A 14,647-nucleotide genomic window follows, 5' to 3' on the forward strand; every position below is an offset into this window, starting at 1 on the left:
CTGGAGCTGGATGCTGCCATGTCTAAGAGGTAAGGAGGAGGGACCAGAGAGATGACTTGAGGGTGGAAGTTAGTCAGATCCCCCTCTTCCACAGCCTGTGGGTGCTCTCTATATAAATGACTCTGGTTTGGGTCTCTGCAAATTTAAATATCCCGGGGGAAACCCATTTGCAGATGAATGTGATTTGTCTAAGGAGGGGAGTAAGAGTAGCGACAAAAGCCTTGAATGGTGCTACTGTTCTCATGTTTAAAACTTGTCCTAATTCAAACCCTTTTCGTGACTAATATGTGTACTCTATTGCTCTATTTGAAAGAAAATCCTTAGTGAAAAAATACAATATTCAGCAAATAATAAAAGGTAAAAATGCCCAGTTGGCACCTGGAAACCTTACCAGCCCTGAAGACTATTGGGATTCCTCATCCATATACGTCGTGGCTGGGAGGGTCCACTAAGTAGTGACAGGTACTTTCCCTCAGTGCATTGACCCTAGTCAGACCTAATAGACAACAGATGTAAATCTGTTTCCTATTTATTCACTCAGACCAGTCTAGATGAATGAGACATAGACTAACAGGTTTGATGATGTTGCACCTTATATGTATCTGTTCTGATCTCAGCCTGTCAGCATTCTGTCTCCAGCAGATGGTAGGCAAGCATCCCATGCTGTGGACTAAATAAAGCCTGGTAGGATGAATTAAAAAAAAAAAAAAAAAGCAGCAGCTTCTGAAATGGAAGCTGTGAGGTGCCTTCCAGGGGTCTTGATTCTGGTTGGGGGTTTTAGGCTAGCACATATTCTGCCTCTGCCCCCTTAGTCAGCTTCTGAGATTGGTGTGTCTTCTCTTTTAAGACTCTGGCTTTATCCCAGGACAAGCAGGATGCTAGTCCTCACATATGGGTGACGTCTCTGACGGAGCCCTATCACGGAAAACTTTGTCAAAGTTTCTAGAAACCTTTGACTAGCCCACTGAGCAAGCCCAGCATGCCATGATATTCTCAGCCACAGGGGTCTCCCTTCAGTCTTCGTTTTTCCACGCTGCTGTTAGCATTGCGGAGCAGGAGCCTGTGAGAGTTTCTCACAGTTTGTCTGACTAAAAATCAGAATTAAAAACCAATTATTCTCTTCCATATCGGGGTCTCTCGGGTAACCACCGGCTGGTGAGTAAATCTTAGTCTCTTCTTTACTCTTCGAGTAAAATTTTTTCCTCACGTTTTCTTTCATGTTTATCGGCTGTCGACGAAAAAATATGGCCATGGGATTTAAGAAATGTCCCAACTGTAATCGGACAATGTCCATTACAGATCCACACATTGTGTGTCCTTTGTTTAGGAGAAAAACACAACGTAACAACCTGTCCCAAGTGTGCAGAAATGACCACGAAGGGAAGAAAGGCCCACCAAGAAAAGATGGAGCATTTATTCCATCTACAGCTTCTGCCTTCCCCTTCTACATCAACTCAGTCATCTCCGGCCGGAGTCTCCAAACGCATAATATTGAAAAAATGTCGTCCAGAAGGGTCGGGGGATCATTCATCGCAGACACCATCGATAGCATTGACTAAGTCAGCGACCGAACACCGTCCGAAGCATCGCCATTGGCACCAACACCCATCGATCCCAGAGGTGCTTCTTTCTCAGAGGAATCAACCGCGAAACTGCCTAGACTCCAGGAATCACCGGTGCCTTCGCCAAGGCCTTCATCCCATGTTGAACCTCCACAGGGCCCTGTGGGAGGACCATTGACACCTTCACCACCACCACATGTAGCTGCTCTGCCTGAACCAGCTATCACGGAGGAATTGTTGGACTTCATCCGTCAAGCGGTGCTCCAAGCCTTGAAGGATCAACAGACATCCATGCCCGCGCCCGCACCGATGCCGGTACCACTGCCGAAGGCTATACCGAGGCGACCATCGATGCCGATGGCAATTCCATCGCCGATGCCCGACCAGATACCATCAATGCTGATGTCACCTGGGGCTCCAGGACATCTGGAATTCGCATTGTACCAACTTCTAATGAAAATATTTGATGAAATAGTCTGTGCTCTTCCATCAACTCCATCCAAGCCAATAGAAGAAGTCCCTGGACAGATACCTTTGGATGATCCACAGCCAGGTCCTTCAGGACTTTCTCGTTCAAGGTCTTCTCCAACGTCTCCACATCAGGATGATCCATATGATACCTGGGATGACAGGCATACAGACACTTCTTCTGAAGGATTTATGTCTGATCCTTCCCCTCCAGAAGAACGAAAAATCTCCACCAGAGGATTTATCCTTCACAAATTTTGTTCAAGATATGGCAGACACCATACCATTTACTCTGGTAGCTGAAGAGGACGCTAGACAAACACTGGAGGTCCTTCAATTCGTGGACCCTCCAAAACAAGTCTTGGCTATACCTGTCCACGAAGTCTTCTTAGACTTGCAGCACAGACTGTGGGAGCATCCATGCTCAGTACCATCCATAAATAAGAGAGTGGACACTACTTATTTGGTACAATCCTGTCCCCAGTTACCAGAAAGCACAACTACCACATCAATCAGTTGTTGTGGAGTCCGCACAAAAGAAATCAAAACGGATAAGGCCTCATTCCTCCAGGCAAGGATCATAGATTCTTGGATTCCCTGACCAGGAAAATTTATCAAGGAGCCATGCTAAACACAAGAATTGCATCATATCTGTTATACATGATGCAATATCAGAGAAACCTATGGAAACAGATACAAGATTTTTCAAATTTGTTACCACAGCAATATCAAGAAGCAGCCCGAGCAATCATACACAAAGGACTTGAAGCTGGCAAGCACGAAGTCCGAACCGCTTATGATAGTTTTGAAACGGCCTCCAGAGTAGCGGCCTCTGGTATAAGTGCGAGACGCTGGGCATGGCTTAAAGCCTCGGGCCTGAGGTCCAGGAAAAGTTGGTTGATTTACCATGTGTAGGTGACAACCTATTTGGCTCTAAGGTACAAGATGCTGTAGCACAATTAAAAGAACACACAGAAACCCTATGTCAACTGTCGTCAGTTCCACAGGACTCTGCTATACCATCTCGCCGACCTCCACGAAAGGAATCTAGGCGACCCTTTTATAGATGGAGGCGTTATTACCCTCCAGCATCAAGAGGCAGATCTTCTAGGCCGCAGCAAAGATCTCAGCCTAGACAACCTAGAGCTCCTAGGCCTCAACCTCCGCCGCAGACTGGATCAGCTGCAGGCTTTTGAAGCCATTCCCAGAGACTAAAGCCATCTCTTCAACCCTCAACCAGATCTACCGGTAGGAGGCAGAGTATCCTCCTACAACCATTGGATGCAAATAACAGACCAATGGGTACTCGCAATAATATCTCGAGGTTACCAACTCAATTTTCTCTCAACTCCAAGAGATTCTCCTCCAAGACCTCTTCCTCTAAGCGAAAATCACATAATCCATGTACAAGTAGAATTATCCACCCTTCTGAGAGCCAGAGCTGTAGATCCGGTGCCCCGGATTCAGCAGGGCAGAGGATTCTATTCCTGTTATTTCCTCATTCCAAGAAAACCGGAAGCCTACGTCCCATCCTAGACCTCAGAAATCTCAACAAATTTCTGAAAAAAAAGTTCAGGATGGTTTCTCTAGGCACCATGCTTCCACTTCTTCAAACAGGAGATTGGCTTTGTTCTCTGTATCATCAAGACTCTTACGCTCACATTCCAATATTCCCTCCTCATCGCAGGTATCTGCGCTTCATGGTGGGTCATCAACATTTCTAGTACAGAGTACTACCATTCGGACTTGCCTCAGCTCCCAGAGTATTCACCAAATGTCTGGCAGTAATAGCAGCACACTTGCACAAGGAAAGTGTCCATGTCTTTCCCTATTTAGATGACTGGCTCATCAGAAGTCAGTCTCAACAAGGAGCTCTGGCTTCTCTCAGTCAAACAATTACTCTACTTCACTCCATGGGTTTTCTCATCAATTATCAAAAGTCCCATCTCATTCTGTCTCACCTGCTTCAATTCATAGGAGCAGAAATGAACACCATACTTTCAAAAGTTTTTCTACCCGGGGATCGGGCAGACACACTTTCCCTATTGGCAAACTCGCTTCACTCAAAGAAACAAGCAACAGCTCATCAGTTTCTAACCTTACTAGGCCACATGGCCTCCACAGTTCATGTCACTCCTATGGCAATGCTAGCCATGAGGGTAACCCAGTGGACTTTAAGATCACAATGGATCCAAGCCATTCAATAACTGTCCTCTCCAATTCAATGACCCACCAGCTACGTTCATCTCTACTTTGGTGTGCGAACAGGGACAACTTGTGCAAGGGCCTGCCCTTCCAACAACCAGTCCCACAGATAACTTTAACTACAGATGCATCCACCTTGGGTTGGGGAGCTCACATAAACAATCTCCAAACCCAGGGTACTTGGACAAAACTCGAAGCAACATTTCAAATCAATTTCCTGGAACTTCGAGCTATACCTTATGCGCTGCATGCGTTCAAGGACTGCCTTTCACACAAGACTGTTCTGATCCAAACGGACAACACAGTAGCTATGTGATACATCAACAAACAGGGAGGTATGGGCTCATATCTCCTTTGTCAAGAAGCTGCACAAATTTGGGACTGGGCCCTGACACACTCAATGTTTCTCCGGGCCACTTATCTGGCAGGCATTCACAATGTAGTGGCAGATTGACTCAGTCTTCAGTTCCAACCACATGAATGGTCCCTGGATCCCTTAATAGCGACCAGGATATTTCAGCGTTGGGGACAACCAATAATAGACCTCTTTGCGTAACGCCTGAATCACAAAGTGGACAAATTCTGCACTCTGCACAGACAGAATCACCAACTAGCCAAGGACGCCTTTACTCGCCCTTGGAACTCAGACCTTCTATACGCCTATCCGCCAATACCGCTAGTGAAGCTACAACAGGACAAGGGGTCCATGATACTTATAGCCCCATATTGGCCTCAACAAGTATGTTTTCCCATACTCCTAGACCTCACGATCAGAGATCCAATTCGCCTGGGTATAGCTCCCACTCTCATAACTCAGGATCAGGGTTTGTTATGCTATCCCTGACAGCATGGATGTTGAAAGCTTGATTATACAACCACTCAATCTTTCAACCAATGTATCTCAAGTGCTTATAGCTTCACTTAAACCTTCAACATGAAAGAATTATTCTTCAGAATGGAAAAGGTTTACTTTGTGGTGCATGCAAAAGGACATTGACACTTTCTCCTGCCCCACACCTTATCTGCTAGACTACTTATGCCAACGTTCAGACTCTGGTCTCCAGACATCATCTGTAAGAGTACATTTTAAGTGCAATCTCAGCTTACCATAACAAGATGGGAGATGCACCAATATCCATACATCCTCTTGTCAGTAGATTTATGAGAGGTTTAACTCAACTTAATCCACCAATTCGGCCACCTGTCACAGAATGGGACCTGAATCTGGTCTTAAGACTCATGCATTCTCCTTTTGTGAACCCATGACCTCCTGTGATCTATCTTCCTCATAGCCATTACATCGGCTAGGAGGATTAGTGAGTTACAAGCACTTGTCACGTACTCACCCTATACAGAATTCCTACATGACAGTGGTTCTCCGTACTCATCCAAAATTCCTCCCCAAGGTAGTTACGGAATTCCACTTGAACCAATCCATAGTTTTACCCACATTCTTTCCAAGACCTCATTCTCACCAAGGAGAAAAGGCCCTACATACCTTGGACTGTAAGCATGCACTAGCATTTTACTTAGATCACACTGCAGTCCACAGGAAATCCACTCAACTCTGTCTCTTATGATCCAAACAAACCGGGAAAAGCAGTGGGTAAACATACTCTCTCCAATTGGCTAGCAGATTGCATACAGTTTTGCTATGAAAAAGCAGGCCTTCCTCTCCAAGGGCAAGTAAAGGCGCATTCAGTAAGAGCAATGCCAATTCTTGACGTTCGGCGCCAATTCTTGACATATGTAAAGCAGCAACATGGAGTTCTCTTCACACCTTTGCAGCTCATTACTGTTTGGACAAAGGACGACAAGTTTCAGTTTATGGACAATCTGTCTTAAGGAACTTGTTTCCAGTATAATCCCAACTCCTTCTACATCCAACCTGCTGTGATCTTTGGCTGCCTCATTTTCACCAACAATACTTGTGATGCTTCACTACAAAATGACTCAGCCTCTAGCTTGCTAATCACCCATATGTGAGGACTAGCATCCTGCTTGTCCTAGGATAAAGCAAAATTGCTTACCTTGTAATAGGTGTTATCCCAGGACAGCAGGATGTAGTCCTCACGAAAACCATTCGCCACACCTCTGAGTTGGGTCCGATACTTTTTATTTTATTTTTTGCTAAAGCTTATTGCTACATACGAGACTGAAGGGAGACCCCTGTGGCTGAGAATATCATTGCATGCTCAGTGGGTTCAGTGTGCCAGTCAAAAGTTTCTAGAAACTTTGACAGGTTTTCTGTGATAGGGCTCAGTCAGTGACATCACCCATATGTGAGGACTACATCCTGCTGTCCTGGGATAACACCTATTACAAGGTAAACAATTTTGCTTTGTGAAACAACTACAAATATATTAAAAATAAAATTAGACATGGCCAGGCAGCCTCTCATTTTTGCAGTCCTGAGTACAGAAATGGAACAGGCAGTCATTTCAGAATTGTTGGGTCGTGATTTTCCTGCACTCAACCCTGCTACACATGCACAGATGGAGACTGTGGTAGACTTTCTGTAGCAGCTTCTAAAGAAGCAGTTTCTGCTCCACCTTTCTTGGAGTCTTCCTTCTGGATCTGGGCTTAGGTTTCAAAAGAATTTTTTAAATACTTGCAACAAGCAATTACTATGGGTAAGGAACAGTCCTTATAGCTGCTTCAGCCCCTTCCACCTCCTTCAGATTTAGTAGGAAGACTAGAGAAAACTGTGCAGAGGGGAGGAAGAATAACTGGAAGATAACATTTCTAGTTCAGAGGATTCTCTTATTGATTTCAGTAGAGTTCCACAGGAAGATAGTGAGGAAGAAAAATATCCTTCTGAAGGTGACAATGGTACTGTGATAGCTGCATCTTTCATAAGCAGTAGCTAGCATCCTTTCCAAATCCCTGTGTACTCTGAATATTGCAAAAGATAAGAGAAATTTCTACCTTAGAGGTCCCACGTTATGGTTAGTATTAGAAAACCTTTCAAGTCTTTCCCCTATCTGTATGTCTGTGAAAGATTTGATAGATCTGAAATGGTTGTATCCTAAAGCAAATTTTAAGGGAGAATGCTCTCTGGCCAAGTTATACCCCTTGGTTCTTAGAGATTTTGCTTTCCAAAGGTGGATGCTTTGGTCTGCTCAGTAACTAAGAGAACTATCCCTGTGGAGGGAGGTGCTGTGCTTAAGACTCTCAGGACAGAAAGACAGTCTGTGCTTAAGCATTTGAGACCATTAGCATTTCTTGCAGATAGTGGCTTGTAGTTGTATAGTGGCAAGATCTGGCTTGTCTGGCTCAGCATGATCAAGATGATGGCGCAAGACAAATCTTATCTGGAACCAGGAGCGGCATATTTAGCAGATTCCTATTTTGTTTTGATCCGGGCATCTGCTAGAGGGATATAGCTTCTATAGTGGTGGCTAGGAAGCTGCTTTTGCCTGTGAAATTGGTTAGCGGACTCCATAATGAAGTCCAACATGACAAAATGTCCCTTTAAGGGACAATTATTGTTCGGAGATGAACTTGAGAAAATGGCAAAGGCTTAGGGAGAATCTAAAATTTCAAGCATTCCAGAGGATGGGTCAAGAGGTTCCTTATGTTTTCTTCTAGTCTGGAATATATTTTGGGATGCTAGAATATTTAAGCAGGGAAGAAGTACTAGTAATCAGAGATCCAAAACCTTTGGCAGATCTATCCATTTTTTCAAACAAGAGAGGTAGTAAGGAAGAACCTTCTAGGTTAAGAGCCTCTCGAGGTACCCAATGAGTGTTTGAGGGCCCTGTCTTTGCTTTCAGAGCTAGAATTGCAAGAGATGTTCACCTATCAGAGATCGGCCCAAAATGTATCAGATCAATGGGTCTTGGAGATCATAGGGATGGCTATGCCCTGGAATTTTCCCAACCTGTTTGGAGAAAATTGGTTCTTACCTGCTAATTTTTGTTCCTGTAGTACCACTGATCAGGCCAGACTCCTGGTTTATGCATCCCTGCCAGAAGATGGAGACAAGGTTTTACTGACACTGCTACATAATCCCTGGTGCCGCTTGCAGTTCCTCAGTATTGACCTGTACCCAAGCACCAAAAACATCAAACAACTTAAATTTAGAAAACTTTTTCAGCAAGTCTGTGTTCCATGCCATGAAAAAAATTATATTCTGTATCAAGCAATTGCAACTGAGCGGTTGACTCTCCCCCTCAACAGACTGGGTGGGTTCTGGACTGATCTGTGGTACTACAGGAATGAAAATTAGCAGGCAAGAACCAATTTTTCTTTCCCTGCATGTACCTGGATCAGTCCAGACTCCTGGGATGTACTAAAGCTCCCTACTTAGGGTGGGACCTGGAGAGTTCCGCTCGCAAGACACTTTCACCAAATGACAGACACTTCAGATCCCCCACATCCAGATGCTAGTGCCTCGCAAAGGTATGCAGCGACTTCCAAGTCGCCGCTTTACAAATTTCCTGAGTTGAAACCAACTGAGCCTTTGTCCTTGAGGCTGCCTGAGAACATGTAGAATGTGCCCTCAAACCTTCAGGTACCTGATGCCCTTTGAGAATGTATGTACCTTGCAAAGGTAGCCTTGGAAGTCTGTGTACCTTTCTTCTAACCATTCCATAAAACAAAAAGATGGTCTGACTTCCTAAACTCATTTATTACTTCGAGATATCTCAACAAAGCCCTGCGGACATCCAAAAGCTTAAGTTCCTGCACATGAGGCGCAGAAGAATCCAACTCCATAAAGGCTTGGAGGTTCTACAGTCTAATTTACATGAGACACCGATACCACCTTCGGTAGAAACTAGGGTACTATCCGCAATGACACTCCTGAGTTCGAAATCTGTAGGAACTGATCACTGTAAGACAAGCCTGCAATTCAGATTCTCCTAGCTGAACAAATGGCCACCAGAAAAACCTTTACGGTCAAATCGAAGTGTCGCTCACTTAGATTCAAAAGGCACCTCACACAAACCTATGAGATTAAGATTCCAGAACAAACCTTCCTCACCGGAGGGTGAAAATTCTTATCCTCCCCCCGCAGAAATCTAACCATATCAAGATGAGAAGACAGCGTGCAACCTTCCATTTTATCTCGCAGATAAGCAAGAGCTGCAGCCTGAACCCTAAGAGTTGAAGGCCAGGTCCTTGACCAAATCTTTAAGAAAGGATAGGATAAGATCTGAGCTATTGAAGACCGTAAGGCCTGCACACCATTATCTATGCACCAGCCCTCAAAAACTCTTCAGACCCACACATACAACAATGAAGTAGAAGTTTGCCTAGCCTGAAGAAGAGTAGCAATAACTGGCTCCAGATATCCTCTGCATTTGAAACGCCACCCCTTAAAAGCCAAGCTGATGTGGCCCTGACAAAGAAGGCTTGGAATGTGACTGAATTGTAAAGGCCCATTCACTGCCAAGTTCACCAGTTCTACGAACCATGGCCGACATGACCTCTCCAGGGCTACCAATACCACTTTGCCTGGGCGTGTCTCAATCAGACACAACACCTTGCCTACCAGAGGCCAAGGAGGTGACATGTAAAGCAGAACCTCCTGAGGCCAGGGTAGCACCAGAGCGTCTACTCCCTCGGTGCCGTAATCTCATCTTTGACTGTAAAATCGTGCTGCCTTTGCATTGAGACAAGTCGCCATTAGATCCACATGGGGACAGCACCACCTTTCTTGGATGAACTGCATCCCTGTCTTGGACAGCTCCCACTCCCCCAGATCTAGAAAACTGCGACTTAGAAAATATGCTTGGATGTTTTTGATGCCTGCAATGTGTGATGCAGCTATCTGCTCCAAGTGTTGCTCTGCCTAAAGGATCAGCTCCTGGGCCACCGTGCAACTCCTGGTTTCTCCCTGCTGATTGATGTAGGCTACGGCCGTCGCATTGTTGGACAATACCCTCACTGACCAACCTCGTATCAATGGCAGAAATGCAAGTAATTCTAAGTGCACTGCCCTGGTCTCTAAAACGATTGATAGACCAAGATGCTTCTTTGATGGACCACCTGCCCTGCGCTGACCACTGCTCCCCATCCAGATAGACTGGCATCGCTAGTAATAATCACTCATTCCTTATACGTACCCGGATCAGTCCAGACTGGGTTATGCCTCCCTTCCATCAGATGGAGACAGAGAAAAACTTGAAGAGCATCCCCTCTTAACCTGGAGTGCCACCTACATCTTTTCAGTATTTCTCTGTCTCCAGCAGCTGGAGGTGGCAAACCCTGCAAACTTGCCCTTTTATTGGGGTTAAGGCAATCCTTTAAAAAAAAAAAAAAGAAATGTATTGGGGAACAAACAGCTGAGGATCAAGCAGGATTAAACATATGCTCCCAGGGGGTAGGCAGGTCCTAGTAGGGGAGGAAATACAGAAGCAGCCTGTCAGCCTTTTTCTAAGTTTTGTGCTGTACGGCTGCTGTTGCTGTTTTTCATTCCGTGCTCTGGGTAGCCCGGCACTTTTTCTTCTCAGCCGGCCAGTTTTCTTTGTCGCTATTTTTGCCGTGGTTCTTCTTTCTCTCTTCGGCGCCTCTCCGGGGTTCCCTGATGCCACATCCCACTTGTGTGGCTTGTGGAGAGTCTACTTTGCGCCTCTCTTGCATAGGCCTTTGCTCCCACTGCCTCTCCGGAGGTGAAGACAGCTCAGATCGGGGACCGGAGTTTCCTCCTAAGGCCCGCGCGGTGCTTAAAAGATCAGCTCCTTGTGAGCCTCCGGCCGTTCCGTTCCAGCTCAGCGCGGGAATGGCAGCCATTTTGGATACTTTAGCAGCGCAGGCCCACGCCGCGGGGGGAGGGAATCTCCCTCCCGATTTATCACCTGGCCCTGGCAGTCCAGAAGCTCCTTCTGAGCTGGACCAGGAATTTTCTGATGGCCAGCTTGATCCCCTGGTGGGGGAAGGGGGCGGAGCAAATTCTTTTTCTCTAGACTTTGTGCTTTTAATGCACAAAGCCTTTCTGGCCACCCAGGCAAAACAACCTGAAACTTTGCTTTTGGGTCGCACTGAGGGGCCTCCCCCAAAGCTACCTAAGTGCCAGGACTCCCAGGCCTCCCTTAGCATTACAAAGCTGCGGGGCTACTCCCTTGCAGATGGTGCTACTCTTCCTAATGTGGCTGGTGCTGGGTCTCTGGACCCTCTTCCGGTCCCTGCTCCTCCTTCGGGGACAGAACCAGAGGATGACCTGGGGAAACAGACTCACCTTGAAAGCGACGACACCGAAGTAGTTCGACTTTTCCACAGGGAGGAATTAGACCCTTTAATCCCTTGGGTCCTATCGGAACTCGGGGTAGAGCTCCCATGGGACGTGTTGACCCGGTTCTAGCGGGCTTGTGAGGTCCAGCGAAGACCTTTCCTTTTCATCCTATGGTTCAGGAGTTGATGATTCGAGAGTGGGATGTGCCTGAGGCTGGGCTGCGAGTGGGTCGGGCTATGGACAAACTTTATCCTTTGCCCGAGGAGACCCTGGAACTATTGAAGTTTCCTAAAGTGGACGCTTCAATGTCGGCAGTGACTAAAAGGACTACTATTCCTGTAATTGGAGCGGTGACCCTTAAGGACCTCCAAGATAGAAAGCTTGAAGTTCTCCTTAAGCGGATATTCGAAGTTTCAGCACTAGGTATCAGAGCGGCTGTATATAGTAGCTTCTTGCTTCAAGATAGCCTCCGCTGGGTGCAACATTTGCTAACTTCCAGAGACCGACCTTCCGGTGGACTCGGCAGAAGCGAAGCGCCTGGAGGCGGCGGTTGCTTACGGAGCTGATGCTCTGTCCGATCTTCTGAGAACTTCTTCCCGGACTGTGGCGTCCACAATTATCCACAAGACTCCTCCTATGGCTACACAACTGGGTGGTAGATGTCTCGTCCAAGGCTCAGTTAAGTGCTCTGCCATTCAAGGGGAAGCTTCTCTTTGGGGAAGACTTGGAGCAGATGATTAGGTCCCTGGGAGAGAACAAACTGCACAAACTCTGGAGGACAGGCCTAAGCCTTCCAGAGGCTTCCCACCGGCTTGGTCTCGCTTTCGGGGGCAACGAAGATTTTGGCATAGCAGGGCGCAGTCTGGGTACCAGACACCCTGCAGGCAGGCCGCAGGCGTGGACCTCTTCCTTTAGAGGTCGCCGGCCCTTCCTTGACGGAATTGCTTCCGCGTGGCTCAGATCTAAGACCTGTCAATGAAATGCAGCCGGCCCATCCCTCGGTTCCTTGTGTAGGGGGGGCGGTTGTCCCAATTTTACGAGGAATGGGCCAGAATAATCTCAGATTGGTGGGTTTTAGACATCACAAAGCACGGCTACGCTTTGGAATTTGCTCAGCCTCTGACACCTCTTCATGGTCTCCCCTTGCTGTTCTCGAACCAAGGCGCAGGTCGTTTGACAGACTCTCGACCGGCTGATTTCCCTAGGAGCTATAGTTCCCGTGCCCCAAACTGAGTGAGAAAAAAGGGAGATACTCCCATCTATTTCATGGTTCCCAAAAAAGAGGGATCCTTCTGGCCGATCCTTGACCTCCGGAAGGTGAACAGTGCTCAAAGTTCCGCATTTCCATATGGAGATACTGCGCTCTGTCCTTGCAGCGGTACGCAGCGATGAATTTCTGGCTTCCCTGGATCTAACGGAAGCATACTTGCACATAGCCATCCACAAGGATCACCAGAAGTATCTTCGCTTCAAGACCCTTGGAAGGCACTGCCAGTTCTCTGCCCTGCCTTTTGGACTGGCTACAGCGCCCCGCACGTTTACCAAAGTAATGGTAGTTGTAGTGGCAACCCTCTGGAAGGCAGGAATTCTGGTTCACCCGTACCTGGACGCGCTCATTTGAGCGAAGTCCAGAGATCTCTGCGAGGAGGCGGTTATCAGTCATGAGTTTTCTGTAATCTCTCAGATGGGTCGTCAATCAGGCCAAAAGCAAACTTCTTCCTTCTCGAACGATGGACATTTTGGGGGCTCGATTTGATACACATTTAGGGAAGGTGTTCCTCTCACCGGAGCGGATCACCAAGTTGTTGTAGTTTTCTGCCAGTTTGAACTAAAACTGGCAGAAAAAATATTGCCAAAGTTCTCTGTTTTATCCTTGCTTGATCCATGTTTGATCTTGTTTTAATTCGGGAGGAGGAATAGCCTAGTTGTTAGAGCAGTGGGCTAAGAACTAGGAGACCAGGGTTTGAGTCCTGCTAACGCTCCTTGTGACCTTGGGCAAGTCACTTAACCCTCCATTGCCTCAGGTACAAAAACTTAGATTGTGAGCCCTCTGAGGATAGGGAAATACCCTACAGTACCTGAATGTAAACCGATGTGATATCTCAGATCGAATGTCGGTATATAAAAAATAAATACATAAATAATTCTGCTTGGATATTCATTATACAGAAGAGATGCAGGTGGCTGTCCAGGTTAAGAGGGGGTGGTCTTCAAGTTTTTCTGTCTCCATCTGCTGGAAGGGAGGCATAACTCACAGTCTGGACTGATCCGTGGTACTACAGGAACGAAAATTATCAGGTAAGAACCAATTTTCCTATATGGGACCTCCAGATTGACACCCCGAACCAGATTGTGCAAGTCAGTCTGTCTTGGTGGCTGCTGAAATCCAGAGCTCTTGAGAGGTAAAGAAAGATGAAACTCCTCTGAAAGAGGATTCCATTGCTCCAACTGAGTTCTCTGCAGTGGCCTCATGTGCACAAAGGTCCATGGCACCAATTCCAGCGCTGAAGCCATGGAATCCAGAACTTGCAAGTAATCTCAGACTCTGGATATCTGTAGCTCCAACAAACGCCAGACCTGACTGCAACCTCCGTAAGAAATACTTTGCCTATTCGCATGTCAAATCGAGCTCTCAAATACTCGAGGGTCTGATATGGAGCCAGGTGGCTCTTCACTAAATTCACAACACAACCCAGCGATTCAAACACTATCACCTTGTGAACAGAATGGTGACAAACATCCTCTGACTTCGCCCTGATGAGCCAATCGTCCAGGTAAGGGTGCATCAGCAATCCCTCTTGCTGTAGTGCCACCACTACCACCACAATTATTTTGGTGAATGTGCAGGGAGCCGTGGTCAACCCGAAAGGAAGAGCCTGAAACTGGGAATACTGTCCCAGCACCATAAACTGCAGAAACCTCTGATCCGGACAAATGAGAATGGGAAGGTACGCCTTAGTTAGATCCAAGGAAGCCAGAAATTCTTCCTTGTACACTGTCACAATCAACCTCAGGGTTTCAATCTGGAACTTTGGGACCTTCATCGCCTTGTTTACCTTTTTTAGATCAGAATCGGGTGGAAAGTGCCTTCCTTCTTTGGAATGCCAAAGTAAATGGAATACCTTCCTTTGCCTCACTTGCCCTGGGGAACTGGAAACACTGCACCTAACATCCACAATCTGCCTAATGTCTCTTGCACTGCCCGTTGCTTTTCCAACAACTCACAAGGGAAGAC

The 14,647-nt window shown here is 46.6% G+C and overlaps 1 protein-coding gene across 2 annotated transcripts in view; it reads left to right on the top strand.

Annotated features, from left to right (window-relative positions):
• CLTC (clathrin heavy chain) overlaps positions 1–14,647 on the top strand; it is a 281,360-nt gene that overhangs the window by 155,374 nt on the left and 111,339 nt on the right. The gene's annotated exons all lie outside the window — the stretch shown is intronic.

Source organism: Rhinatrema bivittatum, chromosome 8 (assembly GCF_901001135.1).
Source record: "Rhinatrema bivittatum chromosome 8, aRhiBiv1.1, whole genome shotgun sequence".
Taxonomy (NCBI): domain Eukaryota; kingdom Metazoa; phylum Chordata; class Amphibia; order Gymnophiona; family Rhinatrematidae; genus Rhinatrema; species Rhinatrema bivittatum.